Source organism: Lissotriton helveticus, chromosome 8 (assembly GCF_964261635.1).
Source record: "Lissotriton helveticus chromosome 8, aLisHel1.1, whole genome shotgun sequence".
Classification (NCBI taxonomy): Eukaryota; Metazoa; Chordata; class Amphibia; order Caudata; family Salamandridae; genus Lissotriton; species Lissotriton helveticus.
In genome coordinates, this window is record NC_136069.1 from 1,551,301,834 (window position 1) to 1,551,323,619 (window position 21,786).

The window sequence follows — 21,786 nt, forward strand, 5'->3', positions numbered from 1 at the left end:
TGTTTGGAAGCAGCTTCTCCAGAAATGCATTCAGTTGTATTTTTCCATATGTTTGTATTATGTTTTAAGCTGTGTCTTCTTGCACATTTCTCAATTAGTCTATTTGCCTCACTTCCGTACTTGGGCAACTTTGAATCTATAAACCACTCTTGAAACCCTATTGGACCGGTTTTGAGATTGTACCATGGCTGCAAGTGTATCGGTGATTGATGACACCCATAGAGGTCCAAGCTGCCGTTTCTCCTGCCACCATAGAAGGTGTAAAGACTCCTCTACATGTTGCTGGACTTCCGGTTGTGCAGGTCCTACTTCTAACTCTTGTTACATGATTGAGTTTACCAGTTCATTGATGCTTGGTCAACCACCAGACTCATGTCCAGCCAGCAACCAAGGCCTGCGACTGTGCGTAGATTGACTTGTTCTCTGGGATCTGGTGACACTCCTATTCTACTTGCTGACCAGCACGCCATTACTGTGACGCAGTCCGATAACTACATCAACCTCTAGTTGCATCACTGCCTTCCTCTGAGCTTGGTAATGCTCTCCAAAAATTATATTGATGACCAGAAAAGGACAACACCGCACCCCTCGTTCTCCCTGATCCCGAAAGGGATTTTTGAAGATCTTTTAAATGTTCTGCTGATGGTCATAATTGTCACGACCGGAAGAGATCTAGGATTGACGAGGGGTCCTGCGAGCCTTGCTTCTTTTGAAGTCATTATAAAATAAGGGTAACCCACCAAAAAACAGCAGGTTTCCTGACTGACCCACTGTAGTTCCCCCGCCTCTAAAAGAGGCGGGGAGCCACTTGGCAAGCACCGCCCAACATATGGTGGGGGCTTCATATGCAGATGTCGCCTGCCTTTGACCACACTGCGAGCCCAAGGCAGAAAACAAGGGACAATCTCCCTGACAAATGCGATGAGAAAACTCCCCCCGCTTCAGCAACCTTGGTTTTTAGTTTTTCAGAAACAAAGGCCTACTCTGGTGATTGTCCCTTAAAAAACAAAATTATTGCAGTTTTGCTGAGAGTGCGCCTGTCATGTCAGTGGACGCACTGTCAGCAATAATTCCATTCCAATGCCAGGGGTGAGGGGGCTGTCTATTTATCAATTAAAGATGGTGGAAATGGAGCCTCCGGCACCTCTGCGATATGGTAGCCTGTCCACCAAAGGATACATGAGCCCCATAAGTCATGATGTATTGTCACCTGGTCTCACTTCCCTGTAGGGATCCTTTCCCTACAGGAAGGCCTGCAAAGGTGGGTGAGTGAGAGAGATTTGTGTTTTGATGGACCTTCAGGTTGGTGCAGGAGTGTTGTTGCCCAGACTAATAGAATGTGTGTTTGTAGAACATGAGGAGCTGCTGAACCCTCAGGAGAAATGAAATGAGAATCTTCTGTTGATAGTGTGAACTGGCTGCAGAATGCCAAGGGGGGTGTCCGGTAGTTGCCTGCTTTCAGCAGGCCCTTAGAAAATGAAAGACACCTTTGGCGTTTCGGACAGGACCCGCGGGAACCCAAGGGCTGGCAATGCCAGATCTAGGCTGGCTCTAATCACCATCGAACCAAACATGTCCCAGGGCTATCGCTGCAGCTTGTCGGCCATGATTGAAGAGGATCTGCAGCTGAAAGAATAGAGTGTATTGGCTCCCTGCAAGACTGTAAGTCAGTGACTGTAAGAGGTTTCTAACTCAAACAATCTGAAGTTACTATAAAAGCATGCATGGTTCTGTGCAGGGGCACAACCTTTACAAAGGTTAACTGTTTACCTTTTAGTTTCTGGGATCTCTATTATGGTGTTAATATAGCATGAGCGATGTTCAACTTTGTCCAGACAGTCTTATTATAGCCTTATAGCCCGCCGTAGTGGGCTATACCGGTAATTAAAGGCCCGCTGCAGCGTTAAAGGCCCGAGCCGAAGGCGAGGGACTTTAACAAGGCAGCGGGACTTTATAAGCCAGTATAGCCCTGCTACGAAGGGCTATAATGCTATTAGAACATTCTGCCACTGGAGGGCAGAATGTTCTAACAAATAAAACAAAGCCTTCAGGGAGCGCGTGGGGATTGAAATCCCATCAGGCTCCCTGAAGCCTTTGTTTACAGCCAGAGCTGTGAACAAAGAAATATTGGAATGTTGGAGCTCCGGGCTTACACCAGCCAAAGCTGGATCAGGAACTTGCCCTAAAACAACATACCAACCAAGTGGTCAGCTCCTGTTTCCATGCTATTGGGCTCCTCCGGAGAGTATTTCCCCTGTTACCTGATACCACCAGGAAAACACTTGTTCAGTCGCTCGTGTTGAGCAGGCTGGATTATTGTAATGGTTTGCTGCTAGCTGCCAATGAGGGGATCTTTGCCAGACTGCAGGTTGTGCAAAATACAGCTGCACGATTAGTTCTTAATGTCCCGGCCCGTACTCCCTCAAAACCATTACTGGCTAAACTCCATTGGCTCCCAGTGAAACAGAGGGTGATGTTTAAAACTTGCTGCGTCATCCACAAGTGTCTTATCGGAAAAGGTCCAGGCTACTTAACCGAAAAATTGCTATGTGTCCCCAGGGCCATGAAGACAAGAAAAGGGGGAAGGGCCTTATCAGTAGCTGGCCCAAAGCTATGGAATGAACTTCCTAAGGAAATCAGAGTATGTAGGGAACATTTTCCCTTCAGGAAAAAGCTAAAAACCTTCCTTTTTAATTATTAGATGTCCCGGTTAGGTAATCTTGTGACATGACTGGGCCCTCTTTGTTTCTCAGATGCTGCCAAAGGTGCGGAGATACTCCTTCGGGAGTCGATTCCCAGCGCGGTACAAGTATGCAAATAAATAAATAAAATAAATATTATAAACCCAGAGCACGCCATTGTTTTCAATGGAGCTTCCAACATTCCAATGATCTAATAGTTGTTAAAATGACAAAACGCCAAAATAATACTGCAGCAGATTATGCTGCATTCTGCTGCATAATTTGGTCCACCACTGCCACATAATTCCAGTGGTCCTGGGTAAACCTCTAGTCCATGTTTGGTCCCATACGCCAAGGTACTGTGGTCATATTCCAAGACCAGGAAGGGCCTTTAATCTCTCCCTTTTCTCCCTCCTGAGCCTGCACAGCTCCAGATGTCACTAATCTAAACTAGGCTCTTCCTCAGGTGCACCAAATACTAGACCTGGGAAAGCATTAATTGGCCCCGTATCACCTAGGGGCGGCTCCATCTGCACCACCCACACGTCATGCAATGTTAATGTGCCTGTATAGAATCAACTTGCAAAGGAGTGTGTCCAGGTTCCATACATGTACAGTTGCTTGTGTTTATCTTAGTGCATATATTATCATATGAAGTAACTTGCTTAAATGCATCATACTTGCTGCTAAATCCACTTTAGTCTGTTATCAGGCATGAATGTCAATCAAGAACCCATGACTGACACTTCATGCTGGAGTGCAAACTGGTATCTAATTAATAGAGCAACACCTCAGTGCCCACAAAGAGCTCCCCGCCATATCACCGCTAACATGAGAATTTACTACTAGACGTAGGCCATGTCCTATCTCCCAGATCCTTTCAGGCATTTTGGTTCTCCCCAATGTTTACCTTTCATTGAGCACTGCAGGCTATGGGATCCTGGTCTGGCACTATGCATGACCTTTGCCTACCTTGACCCTCGCGCTTGCTCCCTGTCCTCCTAGGATCATTGAGCTCACTGTGCTAGCTTCTTTAACCTATGCTTCTCTGGGCAGTAAGTCTTAGAGACCAGCTACGTGGTGGGACAAATGCACAGCAGGAAATGTAGTTGTATGCGGAACAGCCTCCACAACATAATTATATACATTCTCACTCTCAGCGTATTGTCAGGTCCTAGCCAACCTCACACAAGATTCCACTTGAATAGGTGTACACAACATATCAGCTCAATGCTGCAATGAGTCTAAATTTGGACTATATTTAAAAGTCATTGTGTCAGGATTTCTCTGGAATTCAGGCCAGGGGCTATGATGCTGAACCTTCTCCTTCTGCTTTCAGTCAAATAAGACATGAACTCCAGAATCTAAAGTGGCTGCATCGGGGAAGAGAGAGAAAAACTCTATAAGCGTTGAAGCCCGCTAACCTCAGGAGCACGGACTGGTGGAATGACCATCGGTAACTGGGGATCCCTAAAAATCCTATAAAACAAGGGACCATTAATCCGAATATACTTATGTACAACAGCATACAATATCTGTTCTGAGAGTACCAAAAGTATAGCTGGCAAGGGAATGGAAGTGTAGAGGCTGGGAATAGTCCATAGACAACCAGTTTGCAGTCATAAAACCCAATACAAAGGTCCGCTTCCAATAGTAGAGGTGCCCGGAGCAAGACTGAGTTGGATTGTTTGAAGCTGGAGCAGTAATTCCGGAATGGCAACAAGCAAAGCTCAGTGTCTGTGGAAAGAAGGGTTAATCTGAGTTGCTCTAACCACCCGAGGGAACCAAAGTGAAGCAACACAAAAAAGAAGAGAATGCAAATATAGAGGACCCGTCAACCGTTGTTGCCTGCAAAGTGCATTGCTGTGACTGGTGCTTAAACCTTCCCGGCAGTCAGTGACATGGAAGCGTCCAAGCTCTTCCAGCTCTTCCCAGAATAGTTTGGCTTTTCCAAACTTCCCTGGCTCTTTCCACCTTGCCCCGGAAGGGCTGACTTATTTTACCCTGTGACTCAAATCTCCTTCACCTCCCAAGCCACTACTAGGCCGACCGTCTGCCACAATCTCCAAGGACGGCCCATAATACTCTTGTATTGTAGAGTCTGACAAATGTGACCATGACCAACCAAACTGGACACGATCCCCGTAGAGCATGATCTCCGGGATTCCTGACACCCCTCAAGAGCTGCCTATTCACAACCCTAGAGCAACAAACCCGATCCGCCACTATCCAGACCTTACCTTTGGAGACTGGCATCAGTTTTCTTAGTGAATTGTGGGAGCCCTACAAATGTCATGGGCCAAGCATCCAAGTATTAGGCAGCTGAGGACCTCACCACTCTATTTCTACTGGGCTGCCCTGCTTTGCACTCAGTCTCTCTATAATGGACTCACCTTTCAGGTGACTCCTTAAAAGATGGCCCCCTTGTGTCTCTGAGCCCCACTCTCCTGTTGATTCTCCGCCAGCCTCGGCTTGGTTGGTTTGAGCCGCCTTAGGCCGTGAGACGAGGCAGCACTAGGGGCTTTTGCCTTTCTTGGTTCTCTTCACTGCCTTCCATCCTCCAGCCAATCAGTAAGGATTCTAACAGGAAGTTATCAGCATCACCCAACTCAGTGACAACAATACCACCGACTGTAGAAGGGTAAGTGGCTGAGTCGATGGGAATGAATAATGATTAGGATGTCCGGATAATTCAAGAAAACTAGGAAGCTGGTTTTAATATCTGTATCGATAGGCCGTTAAGTTTTCAGCCATTAATCGTCGTTCTAAAGCAAATCATTCAAGTGAGTCAAGTTGCAAACCCCACATGAGGACAATTTTAATGTATACAGGCCAATATGATCTCTTTAAGGTGTGGGGGTACTTAAAATCCGAAAGCATGGAAACAGTAGACTCTTGAAATATGCCTGCATGAAAATGAATAATTAAGCATAGTAACTTGAAAAAAATTCTAAAAAGGAATACTGTTACAGAGATCTGGAAATTTGAGAAATGTTATTGAAAGTTTGGATATCAACTAGCTATAACAACTATTCCCTACTCCACTAGCCACAGTATCTCCCGAGACAAAGCTAACTTGGCTTCAGGATATGCATCTGGTCCCTCAAGGTCCCCTCCACAATGCAGATGCTCCTGGGAGGTGATGGCCTCCAGCCTTGCTCGCCATCACACCATACCAGAACTGCCAGAAGAAGTACGTTGTGAAGGCTCAGCCTGAGGGCCGCTGTCAATAAAGAACTAAGATGTGATGAGATGTTGACCACATGTAGAGATATAAAGGTACCACCAAAGTTATTTAAGCTTTCACTCTAGTGTGTCATTGCATTCCAGTATTGTCCATTAACTCTTGCTATAGGTGGCAGTTTCATCAACTACAAGTACTTTGCTCGTGGTGCAGGGACAATGGGTCATAGATGGTCCTGGCCCGGGCAGCCAGGACTAGTTTTGCAGCAAAAACAGTCATGTTCAGACATTTACGGGCCTGGAGGGTTGTGCGTTGGAGCCAGGCATTCATTTCAGTGTACGGGTAGTATGTTGTGAATGAGTTTACAACCCCAATTTCCCCAAGTAGGTGAATTGGAGTTGAGTTCCTCCTTTTCTGCTGATCCTGAGGACAAATTGGTGACTACAACAGTGCTACTCTTTGTGGTATTCAAGTTAACCTGTTGAAATGCCGAGTCCTGGATTTGCATGGGTGGGGTTCAGATCTACCTGTGTAAACTCCATGTTGGGCACGACCATTTTAAAAAAGGCTAAAGACCCTTAATAGACGCTGAGGGAAGGGAGCAGGTATTTCCACTCAGCACTTGCTCTGAGTCACGCTTTCTTCTTCCTATCCCCTTTGTGCTGCACAGTGTATTTCACGTACCCTAAGGAAAGGGAGCAGCCATCCCTACACTACTGCTCTCCCTTTCTTTTAAATGTCACACCACAGTATCTGGTGTAACTTCACTGGTAAACACCAACAGCAGCTACAGAACATTACAACAATCAGACTGTATGCTTACCGGCATTTCCTCCATGTGCCACTTCCCGAGTATTAGCAAAATATATATTGACTGCTAAAGAAACCACACTCCTCCTGTGCATCCATTGGCGCTGGAAGTTCTTGCTAGTGTTGCATGTGCCAACAACTCATTCACTGGAAACACTGGCTGTCACACATGCACCCAGTGTTAATATATTATGAAATACCTCTCTAGCCCAAAGCCAACAAATGATAGCCCAAAAGTAACCCAATATTGCCACTCCAAACACAAAAACAGGACAGTGGCCAATTAGCCTACCATAGGCACCAACTTAGAAGGTATACCAAATATTTTTAACAAAGAGATAGTCTTGTGTGCAATTTTCAAAAGTGCCCTCTGTCCTAAGGCACCACCCTTATCCCTCAGGGTCAATTGTGTCCGTCACTTGTATCGAGATTGCACCACATTCCAAACCATATATAGTCAACTTCAATTAAAACCAGTCCATTTCCACAGATGGTTTGGATGTCTTCTTTTATTAGGTTTATTTTCTCTTTCTTTTAGAAAAACAACAGCCAACGCGTTTCGTTCTCTAAGCAGAACTTCTTCAGGGCATTTGCAGATTCCAAGATATCATGTAAGTCAATTAGCGTAGCTATTGAAGTATCTTTCCGTAATGAGCTCCTTTATGTCTTGTATATCAGTTTTTATCTCGTAAGTATATCTGGTGGGTTTCGATCACCCTATCATATAATTCATAGTTATTCTTAATTACATCCTTTAGGTTAGAACATTCAATTTCTCTCTCGAGATTAATTACATCTTGTTTCAAACTTGCCACTTTCTTATCCGAATGTCTGATCAGGATGCGCATCATAGTATTTGATGCTTGTTGCAAGTTTTCTTCCCAATCATTGAGGGCTTCTTCATCAAGGTCCTCAAAGGTTGGGAAGATCAGTATTCTCAATCCTCTGGTAATCTTTTGATTGTCTAGGTATTTTTGCAGGGTGATTCCGTCCCACCAGCGAGACATTTTCTGTTTTTTTAGCCTTTCAAGTCTTTGGAATTTCGTTCCTAAACCCTCTTCAGACTGCTCCTTACTGATGTGAGAGCTACTCAATTCTGTATTGGAGAAGAGGCCCAATGCCATTTCTTCTCTATTGTCATTAAATGTTGACATGATTAAACAGGTATGGTCAAACAAATGATTATAAGCTTACAATATTCGAAAAAACAATAGCTTGGTACTGGTTTGTGCTCCTGAGGTCCCAAGTAATACAAACACTTCCCCCTCCCCTCTCCCAGCAACAGGGATTTTTCCACATCAGAGGGTGCCTTCTATGAGCTGTTTAAACTGTGTTTTACTAGGCCCTGTGCACTTTGTTTTTTGGCCAGCAGGGGGAGTAAAGGTTTATTCAAACAGTATTGTTAGATTTCAAGTTAGTGAGGCCCTTTACCTGCTGAAGTCCAAAGTGTGGATTGAGCCGGTCTGTCTCCTAGGAGATTCTGAACAGGAGAAGCAGCTGCCCAGCCCCCACCCCCAGGCCAGCAGACCTTTGGCTATTCAGCTACCAGGCAAGTCTGAGCCCTCCTCTCACACCTGCCCAGGCCCCTTAAGGCCTTGCTGGGTGCACCCCAAATCATTATCCTCCATCTTGTGAGTTGCAGCCTACCTGTGCCCCAGATTGCAGTGAGAAGAGTCCAGGAAGTGGTAAGGAGACAGACTAGTGCTGTCTCTTCCCAAGACAGAAAGTTGTTTAAAAAACGATTTTCACTTTCTGTGTTTACTGTCTATGCCTGTGGTTATTACAGTTAAAGATTGTAGTTTTACCCTGCCTGTAATTGCATATTTTATCACTTGTGTTGTGTTTTAAATTTGTGGTTTTCCCTGTCCATGATTGCCTCCATTTAGTGTGTTGAATTGTGGGATTTGCAATCCAACCTATGTAGTTTGTCCCTCTCATTCCTTGGTGACAATTCGGTTTTCCCTCCAAATTTCTCCTTTGCTCTGTGCTAAGACCTCGAGCGACGCTAACTGACTTATATGATATCTTGGAATCTGCAAATGCCCTGAAGAAGTTCTGCTTACAGAACGAAACATGTTGGCACATTGTTTTTCTAAAAGAAATAGAAAAAAAAATAATAAGATATCCAAACCATCTTGTGGAAATGGACTGGTTGTAATTGAAGTTGACTATATATGGTTTGGAATGTGGTGCAATCTCGATACAAGTGACGGGCACAATATTGCCACTCTGTTAATGCATGTATAGTCTGCCAGGCACATTTAAAAATCAAATTTCAAGACCTATGTTGCAGGGTATCTTAGAAACAAAGAAAAATACAGACTCCTCTTGGAAATGTAAAATCAGCTCATTACTGTTGCGGCAGGGAGAGCGACTACCTCCGTACAGGTAAACAGCCAGTCTCAATTTGCTGATTCAGAGGCAGCTACTTTTATTCACAGTCAGACAACGTTTGTTACAAAAGTTCAAACAGTGAATTACTAGGCAGTTGCATATTGATACACATTGATTATGGAAAAACATGAAGTCAATTCAGACCCTAAACTTTAGCCTAATTATCTACACATCCTTTATTGTAGTTCTAACATTGTTTAGCAAACTACATTTTTCTTCTTTTGAATGCATGTGTATTTGTGGAGAATGCATATTTATTTACTTGTGTGCTTTATCATTGTGCTTCTACCTCTTATCGGATTCCGTGTGTTCTTGGCTAATTCAATCTCTTGCTCCTATTGTCTAATTATTGTTTTAATATATTGAAAAGACAGAATACATGCCAGTGTGCTAAGGCCATAAATTCAGGCAAGTTTGCTTAACACAAGTTGTCCTTTAACTCTGACCTTACAAGTTGTTCATTCTGTTTTCAAGTGAACTCTTCACCTCTCTCTCATCAGCACAAGTTTTTGGACCTGCACCGCTCTTTCACCACATATGAGTGATGCTCTCTATTGCAGCTGTGCCATATTTCCATATATTATTTTTTCCATAGAACCTATTTCAAGACCTAAGAGTAGAACAAATTATTAAAATGCAAAATATATTTTACACACACCAACACGGAAGTGGCACAATCAGGAAAATTGCTTCTCACTTGAAGTGTCATGGCATGGCAGAAGTTTCCAAAAAGAAACGTTCTGGGTTTACATTTAAAAATGCAACTACATAAATCTAGTCTTCACGTCCGGTCTATACCAAGGACTCGCACCTGCAATAGTCCCGGGACACTTCGGCCTGAAGTAGCTGTTTGTGCTATATAAGTGGTTTCACTCACTCACACTCATGCCATTGAAGGACTGCTCCTCCAAGAAAGAGTAAATGTAGTCCAACGCATTGTGTTAACTCAAATTTCCTTCATTATTCACTGGCTAATTCAAGTGTTGGACATCTCTTTGCATATGTACGTTATATAGGTTTTGTACATTTGTTACAAGAAGAGAGCAGTCCATGGTATGGGGGTGCATGACTTGCTGCAGAATAAAGTGCAGGTGCACTCTTGTGTTTTGGGCCCTATCTGCATCCCCCTGTCTTGGCCTTGCAGTAGTCTGGATCATTCTTCTTGTCCTGGCAGGTTCAATGTTAGAGTGTTTTCTGGGACTGACACTGGCAAGGGTAGCATGCAACTGGGTCAGGCAGTGACACGTTCAGTTGTGCAAAGTTTTTATTTAGGACCTGCCATTTGCAACAGTGATACTTGTCCTGTATACTATTGCCAATGTTTAACGTGTTACCATAAGAAGCTAATTTCTCTATCAAGTCTATGGGCTGCGCCTAGAAACTGGACCCCTGGCATTTGCGGTACACTAAAAATATTAATAAATAAAAATATTTAAAATGTAGCATGCTACAGTTGCAGTGTGTTCTTCTGGCCCATGCAGTGATGAGTGTTCTTCTGAGCCTGGCACTGGCAAGAGTGCCATGCATCCTTCAGGTTCTGGCAGGTTTAATTGTGCCAACCTGCTCTTATGAGCCAGTAGTAATATGCATCCTTTTGGGTCTGACAGCTGCAAGCTCTAGTTCAAAGGTGTTCTGCTGGGCCTGGCACTGCTACAGTAGCATTCAACACTTTCAGTGGGTCCTTCGGTGTCAGACAGTGACAAGTTCAAATGTGCAAAAGTGCTCATCTCAGCCTGGATGTGGCAACAGCGGGATTCACCTTCCTGGGTCTGGGCAAGTTCTACTGAGCAAAATGGTGAATGCTGCTGTGTTCTTGAATATTGCTTTGTTGTATCTCCAGGGTGGGGGACCTCTGGGGTCTAGTGGGCATGTTAACATTTGAGGAACTTCAGGAGCAGTTCGGATTACAGAGCTCGCAAAGATTTACGTACATCCAGGTAAAACATGCACTGACTAAACACATGGCACATCTGGGAGTAATGCCCAAGAAAACGCTGTTATAAGTCAATGTCCTGGCAGCCCACTACACAAGCACGCAATCTCACAGATCTATGCAACCCTATCCAGGAACAGCCCGCAACCCCTAAATAGGTTAAAAGGGAGGTGGGACTAATAGAGGATACAGATTTTGAGGAGGCGTACAGGTATCCCCGGGAGGTGGCGATAAGAGAAGGTTTCTGACTCGTACAGCTTAAGATATTACATAGAGCGTACTATACACGGACCAGGCTCTGCAAAATGGGCAAGACCTCCGACGATTGGCGTCTCGAGGTTGTAACCAAAGAAGGGCACTGGTACATTCTATATGGGCATGCCCAGCCATAAGGACCTTCTGGCTGAGTAAACGGGGATACATGGAAGAGGTTATAGGACAATCAATCGAATGTGGGGGGAACAGGCAATATCCAGGTAACCCCTCATGTTTTGTAATGTGGCATTGATCGAGGCCAAGAGAGACATTCTGCAGCTATGTGGCGGCACCCTGCGCAATCCATTGGGCATTAAAAATGTACTGGTGCATGTAATCAGAACTGTTTGTATACCATCGCAGAAATCTGACAGAATATGGGGCCCGTGGGAGAAGAGGAAGAAATAAGAGAAATGGAGGAGATCAGAGAAATTAGAGAGTAACATGGAGGGGTAGGGTGACGGATTCCCATTGATGAGGCTCTGGACTACTAAGCCAGCACTAGGCCCGGGAAGGCAAGCAATGGGACATGGGGTTGGGGAGCGTCTGGCTTCCTTATCTGCAACTATCCTCAAGATGCCATATGTTATGATCAATATTTAAGTAGAGTATGTGGTTGTGTACTGTCAACTTCAATTAAAAAAAAAAATGGTATTTCTTTGCCCAAGAAAAAACTGTTGTAAACCAACTGGATAGTATGGGGTATTGTTATGGGGCATTTTTGACACATGGTATTTGGAGCTAAAGCAAAATCATGGTAGAGCGTATGTGATAACCAGTTGATCCTTACACAAGTCTGTGAAAATCGCAGTGCCAGAGAGGAAACTTCCTTGTGTCGCTGGAGCAGGACTACACATAAGCAGTGTGATGTGTGAGAGAGCCTTTTCTGGACCTGGAGTAAAAACTCTTGTGGAGTGCCTTTGTAGGTTGTAACCCAAGGAACATTTCATATTTAGATAAAATATGTCACTATGGAAAGACAAAACACTATTTGTCGCCAATTGGTGATGCCCCCATGGTAGCTGGCTCATGAAGGCGCCGACCAGGCCTGCTTTTTAAAAACGTTTAATCTATATTTCAACAAATACTGCAGGGTAAAGAGCCCCAACTGCTTTCCCCTTGTTTTGACCCTGGTTATTCTGTATAATCCAATTGAATCTTTATGGATTTAGCACCTAGATGAAATGTTAAGATGCAGAAGTTTTTAGTTCAGGTATTAAATAAATGGCCTATGATTCCACTTTTAAGCGTATTTGGGACATTCTGTGATTGGAAACATATCCCACTTTGTGAATGTATTTTAATGTCAATAACTCATAATAAACCTTAAATAAGCATGTGCGGCTATTGGTTGAATTAGATAGCGTAGTAGTTTGTAACTGGTCAGTGAAATGCTAAACAAATACTAAATATAGGGAAGATTTGCTCTTTCTGGCCACACCTCTGACTCCACCCATAAATCTAATCCTCAGGTTATTCTGGGCCTCTGATTCTCTGCCCACAGTTCTCCTACTTTTTTCCCCCACTCTGACCACTGCTTTCAGCTTATTATGTTTTCAATGTCGAACCCCCAGAAACTGGAGTATTATCAGAGTAGGGGTTAAGCGCGACAGTCGCAGATCACAGTTGGCTCAGGTGGGAAATGGGGTTTAAAATTAGGAATCACGGGCTGCATAGGGGCAAGGGTACTTTCCCTGTGCCTTGCCATTTTACTAATGAAGCCCAATAAAGGTACCAGATGACACTATCAGGAAAAACGCTATTTTGTAGTCCCTGACTTTCCTTAAGCACACTAATGCATCTTGGGATGTGTAGTCTTGCATTACATCAGCTTAACCAAGTGGACTAATATACCTGAGAGCAATTTCAGGAAAAGGGAAGACCCATGGCTTGACCACTGTGTATCTAATGATATTATAGAGTACGCTGATAACATTAATGGTAAGCTACATTTATTCAGGCAGAACCACTCTGAACCCGGAGAAAAATATGAGGGCCCTTTTTGCAGGTGTGGCAAGTGTAAACTGAGTTGCCCCATTATCAAGTCTTTTACCATTAATGGCCTGACAGTGTTCCCAAATAAAAAATTGATTTTCCCACTTAAGCCTCTTGTGCTTGTGTTTGTGATTCACAAAAAGTGCAAGAGATTTACTCACAGTCTTGAACCAGCATTTGAAATGTGAGTAGCCCTTATGACCTTACTGCACCAGTCGGCGCCTGTCCACCTTTAGAAGTGTCAGGCCTGCTAGGGCATCTTCTTGATAAAACGTGTGCCAAGTGCCACATGCCCTCCGAGCTTTCTGTTTGTGTTTGTTTGTGACAGTTGTGGGTCATCTTGAATTAGGGACACTCAAGTGGGATTTCAGGAAAAATTATGCTTTTGAAGACTGTATAAATTAGATTTTCAGCTGAGTGACTTTTAAATTTTAAAGCTCCAAGTGGACAAGAATTATAGATGAGGTCATCAGCCACTTGTGGCTCTTTAGCCAGCAGCCCTTTGCATTCTGGTACTTGTAGTTTTATGTTTTCTACTATAGGCATGGACTTTGAAACCTAGCTTACATAGTGCAGCTGAAAGTCAACCAGTGGTGTTAGAGTTAGCTGGTTTCTTGGCTATTAATGCTTTGTGAAGTAGTATTCTTTAAAGCGGTGTTTGTTCAATGTGTAAAATTTCCACCTGCAGGGGTCACACTTATCATACAAACAATGAACATAGTATTTGCACTATTTTTTATTTGATTTTTAAGTCTGGGTATTGGCAATTTGGTACTCACTCCCTTACATATTTTGGGTGCAAGGGCAGGCTATGACAGAGGACCGGTGGACTATAGGCTAGAGGTTACCTGCACCATGTTTGAGCCTTCGTGCATCTCACACACACTCTCTCCTAGTTCAGTGTTTCACAATTCTCTATTGCTCTTAAAACTATGTGGAGTTTTACACCTGATGGTATCTGGGCTCAGGATACTGCTAGTGAAGATTTTGTCTCAAGTACCTCAGTTTCATTTCTTTGTACTTGTCACCATTTAACAACTGAGCAGGATCATCTTAGTACCGCATTTGAGTAGCCAGTACATCTTCCAAGTCCACTACTTGCCTGCCTTTCTTAATATTTCTCTTCATAACTATGCGATTGTATACATTTAACGAACGTACAGTCTCACACAATGGGTGATTTGTATAGGGTCACTGGAAAGTCCGCAAGGTTGTCCCTGTCCCCCCCAGAAATTTAGTGTCTCCTACGCCCATGCAGCCCAGACACAGTTCTCACATGAGAGCAGCAGCAGGATTGGCTGTTTGCCCTCAGACCATGCTTTGGAGCATGTGCCTTTTCTCCAACCCGGCTGTGTAACACAGCCGGGTTGGAGAAACAAAGGTGGGTATGTGCGTTTGGCGGGCCAAGCACACATGCGCACTTATGGGTGCACTCTACTCCTCCTCCCTGACATGCCCCGCCCGCCACACCACTATAGTGATGGCGGGGCTCAGACAGGCAGAATACATAAAATGACATCTGCTGGCGAGGGCTGTGGGGCGAGGCTCGTCCACCATTACGGCGGGGGCCGCCCCCGTCCAAACTATAAAAAAACTGTCTGAACTTTGGGCTTCCCAAACAAAGTGTGCTTTTAATGCATAATAGCAACAGCATAGCAAAATAATTATAAGACAAGTGTCATTTCAACTGTCCAGGGCTCTCGCTAGAAAAGGGTCAGCTGGATCATAACGCTAATATACATAAAATGTGTACAGTTTATATAGGCTTTCTCTCAATACAAGTCTATGGAACCTAATCACGTGACACAAATTGTTACTTTCAGCAAAAATGTATCTAATTAGCAGGTGGCAGGAAGCGCTGGATGTCTTGGAGGAGAAGATATCATTTATGAATACAATACAGAGCTTGGTATTCTCCCAAAATCCTGGTTCCAGTTGCCGGATTTCAAAACAAGATCACATTTTGCAGAAATGTGCAAATGTGCAACCTTGAATAACATGGCTTCTGGGCCAGTTTAGCAAGCATACTTAAAACCACTGGTCAAACCAATACGAAATGTAGGAATATATGATCATAATACATGGGTCTACATGATTGGGTTTTCTCACAGCATAGTCATTGTTAGTCCTATTGTTGGTACAGATTGGTTCATCACAGCAATGGCTGTCCTTTTTCAAGGCTTCTTTGAATTTTATATGAGTGACATTTTAAAAATATTTTTTTTAAATCAGATCACCAACCTCAAGCGGATTGTGCTATTGCGTTTTGTCGTTTACATTTGCATGCCTAGAGTTAGAATAAAAATACTTTTTTTTATTCAAAAACAAGTACTTGATTGGGCATTGTTGTATTGCCCCTCTGCCCGCATGTTGAGTTATGAGTCGTGTTCACTGAATTGTATCTGAGCTTCCATTAGCGAGACTTGACTGCTCGAGCTTTGATACGAATCTGAGAGTCCGGTGCAGAAATGGGTGCTTGATCCAGTTGAGTGGGATCCATAGTAGGGTGGAACCCGGGACATCAGGGGTAAAAGGCCCAGTAACTCCTGCGTGCCCTGTGGCCGGGAAACTGTGTTCTGACACCCGGCAAATAGACTAAAAACACTGGGCCTCATTTATGTTGCTGTGCGTCACTTTTACGCCGCCGGTGCGTCACTAAAAGTGACGCACCAGTGGTGTAAAAAATGCGCCTTGTTGCGCCATATTTACAAAGTGACGCATCTAGGTAGATGCGTCACTTTGTAAACCCCTGCGCCACATTATACCTGTGCCAGGTATAATGTATGCAAGGGGGGCGTTTTGACGCAAGAAAGGGTCATAGAAGTGACGCAGTGAAATCTGTAAGATTTCTATGTGCCATTTCTTGGCCGCTAATGCGTCAAAATCTTACGCCTGCTTCATGGCAGGCGTAAGACTGACGCAGGCACTAACAACATGGGACTTGCCCCATGTGAAAGTACACATTGCTGGAGTTGCGTCACTTTTGTGACACACTCCAGCAATGCATCACTTTTGCGCCTACAGATACGTCGGAAATACTGACGTATCTGTAACTACTTGCGACATGATGCATCATATTTTAAATATGAAGCATCATTCACGATGCAAGGAGTGCGCACTGAGAAGTGATGCATCGCTGCTTTCACGCAGCGATGCGTCATTTCTCATAAATGAGGCCCACTGGATTTGTCCTCCCTTCCACATCGCGTGGTGGTGATGTGGTCACGGCAAGTGGGACCAAGTTGCCAGCACAGCCTCATCATCCGGTAGAGAACAAAGGGAATAGGTTCGGACTGAGGCTGAAAATAAAAGGCAGATGGGTCCGGGGGGAGGGTGGGGAATACAGGGGTGCCATCACATCCCTTTTGTGGCTCGTGATGTGACCTTTGGTTGCACTAGGAGCATGCTAGCGGGGTCACGGGGTCAGGTCGCATTGGTCACATCAGGGCCATAACAGGTAGCTCTTTCGCAGTACTGTAGGAGCTGCCGTTATAAGGTAGGGTGCCTACCTTAGAACGGCAGCTCCTACGGTACTGCGGGCTGGGCCGCAGCCTACAGGGTCACGGAAGTTGGCATACTTGAGGCCATTCCAATTGTTGTCGCGGATTTTCAAAAACCAGCATGCAGCCAGGAAAGGTTTCAGGCAGTGGTTGAAGTGCATTAAAAAAAGTATGGTAACTGTGATGCTGGTCGAAATGGGGCAGGTAGAGTGAGTGTTGGGGCGTGGTCAGAGGCGTGGCTAAGAAACAAAATATTCTGTAACTTTTTTCGATTTTTCACCTTCTGGGTAACTACATATAAAATAACTCACAGCTTAAATGAAAATTAAGTGCAAATTAAATTAATGAGTGGGGAGTGCACTGTCGAACATTATAAACGTGTATCTGTTAATTCAACTACTTTAACTAATGTCTAGCGAACCCGTGCACAGCATTGCAATAAGACATATGCAGATGGTGCTTGAAATTGTAACTTTGTCAGATGTTCGTATTTAGAAATAAATCTCATTCACGACTGGGAATCTTGCTGCAAAAGTGAAAATCAAAGCACGGCTGAGACTTCCACCATTCCAATAGATAGAGTTCGATAATATTCTCCTTCATTCTATTACCCAGGCTTGTCCCACCGCTCTTCTTTCAATGTGTGTATGTCTCACGCTAGACTGGAACCACCAACTCTGCTGCATAAAAGAAATGGAAGGAGGCTAGAGAACCATGTAGCAAGAAAGTTGAAGTAGGCAGTGGTGGCTGCTGCCAATTAGGGGTTGGGGGGACGGGGAAAAAAAAAAAAAAAAAATATAAACTTACCTTTCCTGGCGGCCGTCGCGATCCTCTCCCAACCCACGCTGCACTGCTCCACTGCTCCCATCCCGACACTACAATTCCCATGGGCACAGGCTCCCAGACCCTATCCAATCCCAGTGCTTCTCCCAGCATGAGAGAAGCGCTGGGATTGGGCAGAAGTGGCCGGTTTTGCGCTCCAGCAGGGTCTGGGAGCCTGTGCCCCTGAGCACTAGGATATCTCCAAGAAACAGCCTAGAGCAGTGGTTCCCAAACTTTTGACTCCTGAGGACCCCCATTGAGTCACCACTGGAAGCCGGGGACCCCCAAGCAATTTGTATGAGTTAAATTTCAAATATTAAAACAGTAATTCGAAAAAAATACACACGTGTGCACACAAAACAAATACTCTAAGTACTTAGGGGCAGATTTACAATAAGTGACGCATCCATGCATATCAGCAGGGATGCGCCACTTATTGTGCGCCATGCCTCCGCCACCATTGATGCGCCGTATTTACAATGCTGCACTTCATGGGGCAAAAAAGCACAGATGCATGACGCATCTGTGCCGTAAAGGTGGCGCATTGCTGGAGTTGCGTCGCAGGCGCGACACAGCTCCAGCAATGCTCTGGGGGGCCGAATCTTGTTAATGCTGCGTCAATCCTTACGTCTGCTTCAAGCAGGCGCAGGGTTTTGACGCAGCATGGGCCCCAAAGTGACTGAGTGAAATCTTGTAGATTTCACTCAGCCACTTTTAGGAGGCGTTCCTGCACTAGAACGCCTCCTTCTGGCGCACGGCTTTACAACGTGGCGCATCTCTCAGATGCGTCACGTTGTAAATACCCTGCACCATGGCGCATCTTTTGCATCGCCGCTGCATCACGAAAGTGACGCAATGGTGGCGTAAAAGAGGAGCAAGGGGCTTGTAAATCTGCCCCTAAGGATTTTGGGGCCAGATGTACGACCATTTCATTTACCGCCTCGCAATTGGCGACACATTGTGAGTGGCAAATTGCGAGTCGCTAAATGAAATGTACAACAGTGTGTTTAACACTGTTTCGGATTCCCAATGGGGTCGCAAATTGCGAGGTTCATTAATATTAATGAGCCTCTCGCAATTTGTGAGCCTATTGGGAATGCCAGCCCTCCTAGGTATGGTGCCTGCTGGGCTCTGCAGGGCACCATGTCTGGGACAGCTTTTAAATAAAGCAGTTTAAAAAAAATGCAGCCCATTTACCATGCATTTAAAAAAAAAAGGAAATGAAACGTTTTCGTTTCATTTTCTAAGGGCAGGCAGAGGTCCCTGGGACCACTGCCTGCCCTTAAAAAATAATTCTGGATGCATTTGCAAAGGGGAAGGGGTCCCCAGGGGACCCCTTCCCCTTTGCAAATGCATTACCATCTACATGAAGTAAGTGGTAATTGCGAGTGTGTTGCAACCGCAAAACATTTGTACATGGTTTTAAGACTCGCTATTTGGAAGGGAATGCCCCTTCCAAATAGCAAGTTACAAAACCTATTTAGCGAGTCGCAAACAAATTGTTTATAGGTCCCTCTGCTACATTACGATTGTCACTTATGAAGGGCACAGTAACAAAAGAATCTCTGTGACAAAAGCAGTAACCACGAACCTATGCACATAAAATGCTGCTTTTTAAAATGCATGTTACACGTTCTTTGCAGTAGGCACATTAACACTCTGTGCTACATTAGTTAAGTCAAAGCTGCCACTAAACAAAACTCTCCTCACGCTCCAGCAAGTACATTAATCACTGGCTTTATTTTGACACTTTTATTGCTGCTGGAAAGCTGCTAATTATACAAGAAACTTTTCTGTGCTTTTAAAACTGTTGCCTGCGGACCCCCTGGGAATGTGTCACGGACCCCTGGGGGTCCGCGGACCACAGTTTGGGAAACACTGGCCTAGAGATATCGAAGTGTGCATGTCGGTTTTGGCCGGCATGTGCTCTTTTAGAGCCTACCATTCCTCCTCCCCCTGCTGTGTGACACTGCAGCCTTGCCCTGCTGCACCCTCGACTCGGCGGACTGAAAGTAAAAATAAAATGACATTTTATTTTTCTTCTGACTGCTGCATTTCAGCGGTGGGGAGGCGCTCCCCCGCCACAGCAGAGAAGCCGCCGCTCGAAGTAGAAGCAGAAACGAGGTAGAGAGAGTCCTAAGGTTAAGAGAGAAAGGTGAGGTAACCAAACAGAAGATATAGAGAAGTAGAGAAAGAGAGAAAGACAGGTAAGGTTTTAGAGAGTTGTAGACCATTAGAGACATGGAGAATGAAATCCAGAGAGAGGATAAGGAGTAGGGTACATCAAGGAGAGAGCGGGCAAGGTAGAAAGAGGTGGTCAAAGTGTAAAGAGATGGGCTAGGTAGAGGTAGCGGTCGAGGGGCGAGGCAGCAAGAGGAATAGAGAGATGCAAGGTAGACAGAATGTTGAGGGAGAAAGGCGAAATAAGGAGTGGTATAGAAGGAGAGATCGAGTAAAGTGTAGTGAGTCAGAGCGAGGGGTAAAGTGTGTGCACAATAAATGTCATTAATCAATATTAGAGGAGGTCTCTGCAATCAAGAAGACAAGTGAGAAAAACCTTGGATGGACGAACATTCTCAGGGTCAGGACCCAAAAACACGCAATGTGCTCTCACTCACCACCCGAACAGGACCCCGCTCACATAGATGGGTCAAAAATGTAAAAATCCACCTCTTCTCCATGGAATGGAGCCTAAAAAACTGCAGCCACGTGAATTGTTTCCAAACTAACCTGTGTTTAAACTAAGGTTAATTGGTGTTTTTTTGTGTCATGGGATTTCTACTACCGAGTCTTTAATCATTTTCTCAAAATCCTTTTGTTTGTTCCCGTCCTATTTCTTACAAGACATTCTGACACAATAGAGCTGGAAAGGTGTTTTGTTCTTGCTAATTAAATCTCTTTTGAACATGTGTTATCCTTGGTTATTGTTGCCTAGACAACTGCATTAATGAACTCCACTTTGGTCCATCGCGCTCTTCTCAGTTGCTACCACTGGGTGTCACTGTGATTCTATTCTCAAAAATCAGATTAACTAGCCAGAACTGGTGGGTGATTTATAGTACGTTTCCTATTCTCATTCACAAAAAGTCGACCTTTAGATCACGAGCAATGAACACTGTCGGGCGAATTTTCATTGGGTAAAGCGCTTTTTTTCTGAAAAACATCTCATCGGAGATTGCATACACTAAACCAGATGATAGGTGGGCCAGCCTGGCTGGGGCGGAAGGACTAGTTATGCGCCTCTGCCCTAGTTCATGGTGTCTGTTGAACTATGTCAAGCATCCCAGTCACTAAATTCGCGCAATAAACAGACCACGCAGTGTCAGCGTAAAAAGGCAATTTTATTAGACCAGAAACTGCGTAATCTGTACAAAAACAGTAAACATAAACAGGTAATAACATCAAACCCCCACTCACACTCCCCTCTCACTCGTTTCAATCGTTCCACCTCATCATAAAGCCCTAGAGGCTCCATACCATGCTTTCTTCCTGCCCCTCAATCATTTGTCATCCAGCCCACTCATTGCGTCCTGCCATTCACGCTTCTATCCCCCTTAGGAACTCACCCCCAAGGGATGGGTGTGCCCGCTCTTGACCCCCTTGTCCCTTCAAGTACCGCCTAACGCAGCTCTGGCCTAAACTGGCAACGCCATCGACCAGCCCAAAAAAACACCTCCAACTGCCGGGTGGGTGGGCGGCCTTTCATGCAACCCTCCCGATGGTGCCAGGCGCAGGAAGAGGAAGTTCCCTTCCTCCCCTGCGCCTATATCCCCCACCCCCTAACTCCTCCCCTTCCCCTGCCTAGCCTATTAGCGCGAATGACCCCGGGGGAAGACTAGTCTGCGACTGTGCTTCCCCCGGGGCCCGGCATCGCGCAATAAACAGACCACGCAGTGTCAGCGTAAAAGGCCATTTTATTAGACCAGAAACTGCGTAATCTGTAGAAAAACAGTAAACATAAACAGGTAATAACATCAAAACCCCCACTCACACTCCCCTCTCACTCGTTTCAATCGTTCCACCTCATCATAAAGCCCTAGAGGCTCCATACCATGCTTTCTTCCTGCCCCTCAATCATTTGTCATCCAGCCCACTCATTGCGTCCTGCCATTCACGCTTCTATCCCCCTTAGGAACTCACCCCCAAGGGATGGGTGTGCCCGCTCTTGACCCCCTTGTCCCTTCAAGTACCGCCAACCAGTGAACCCCCTGT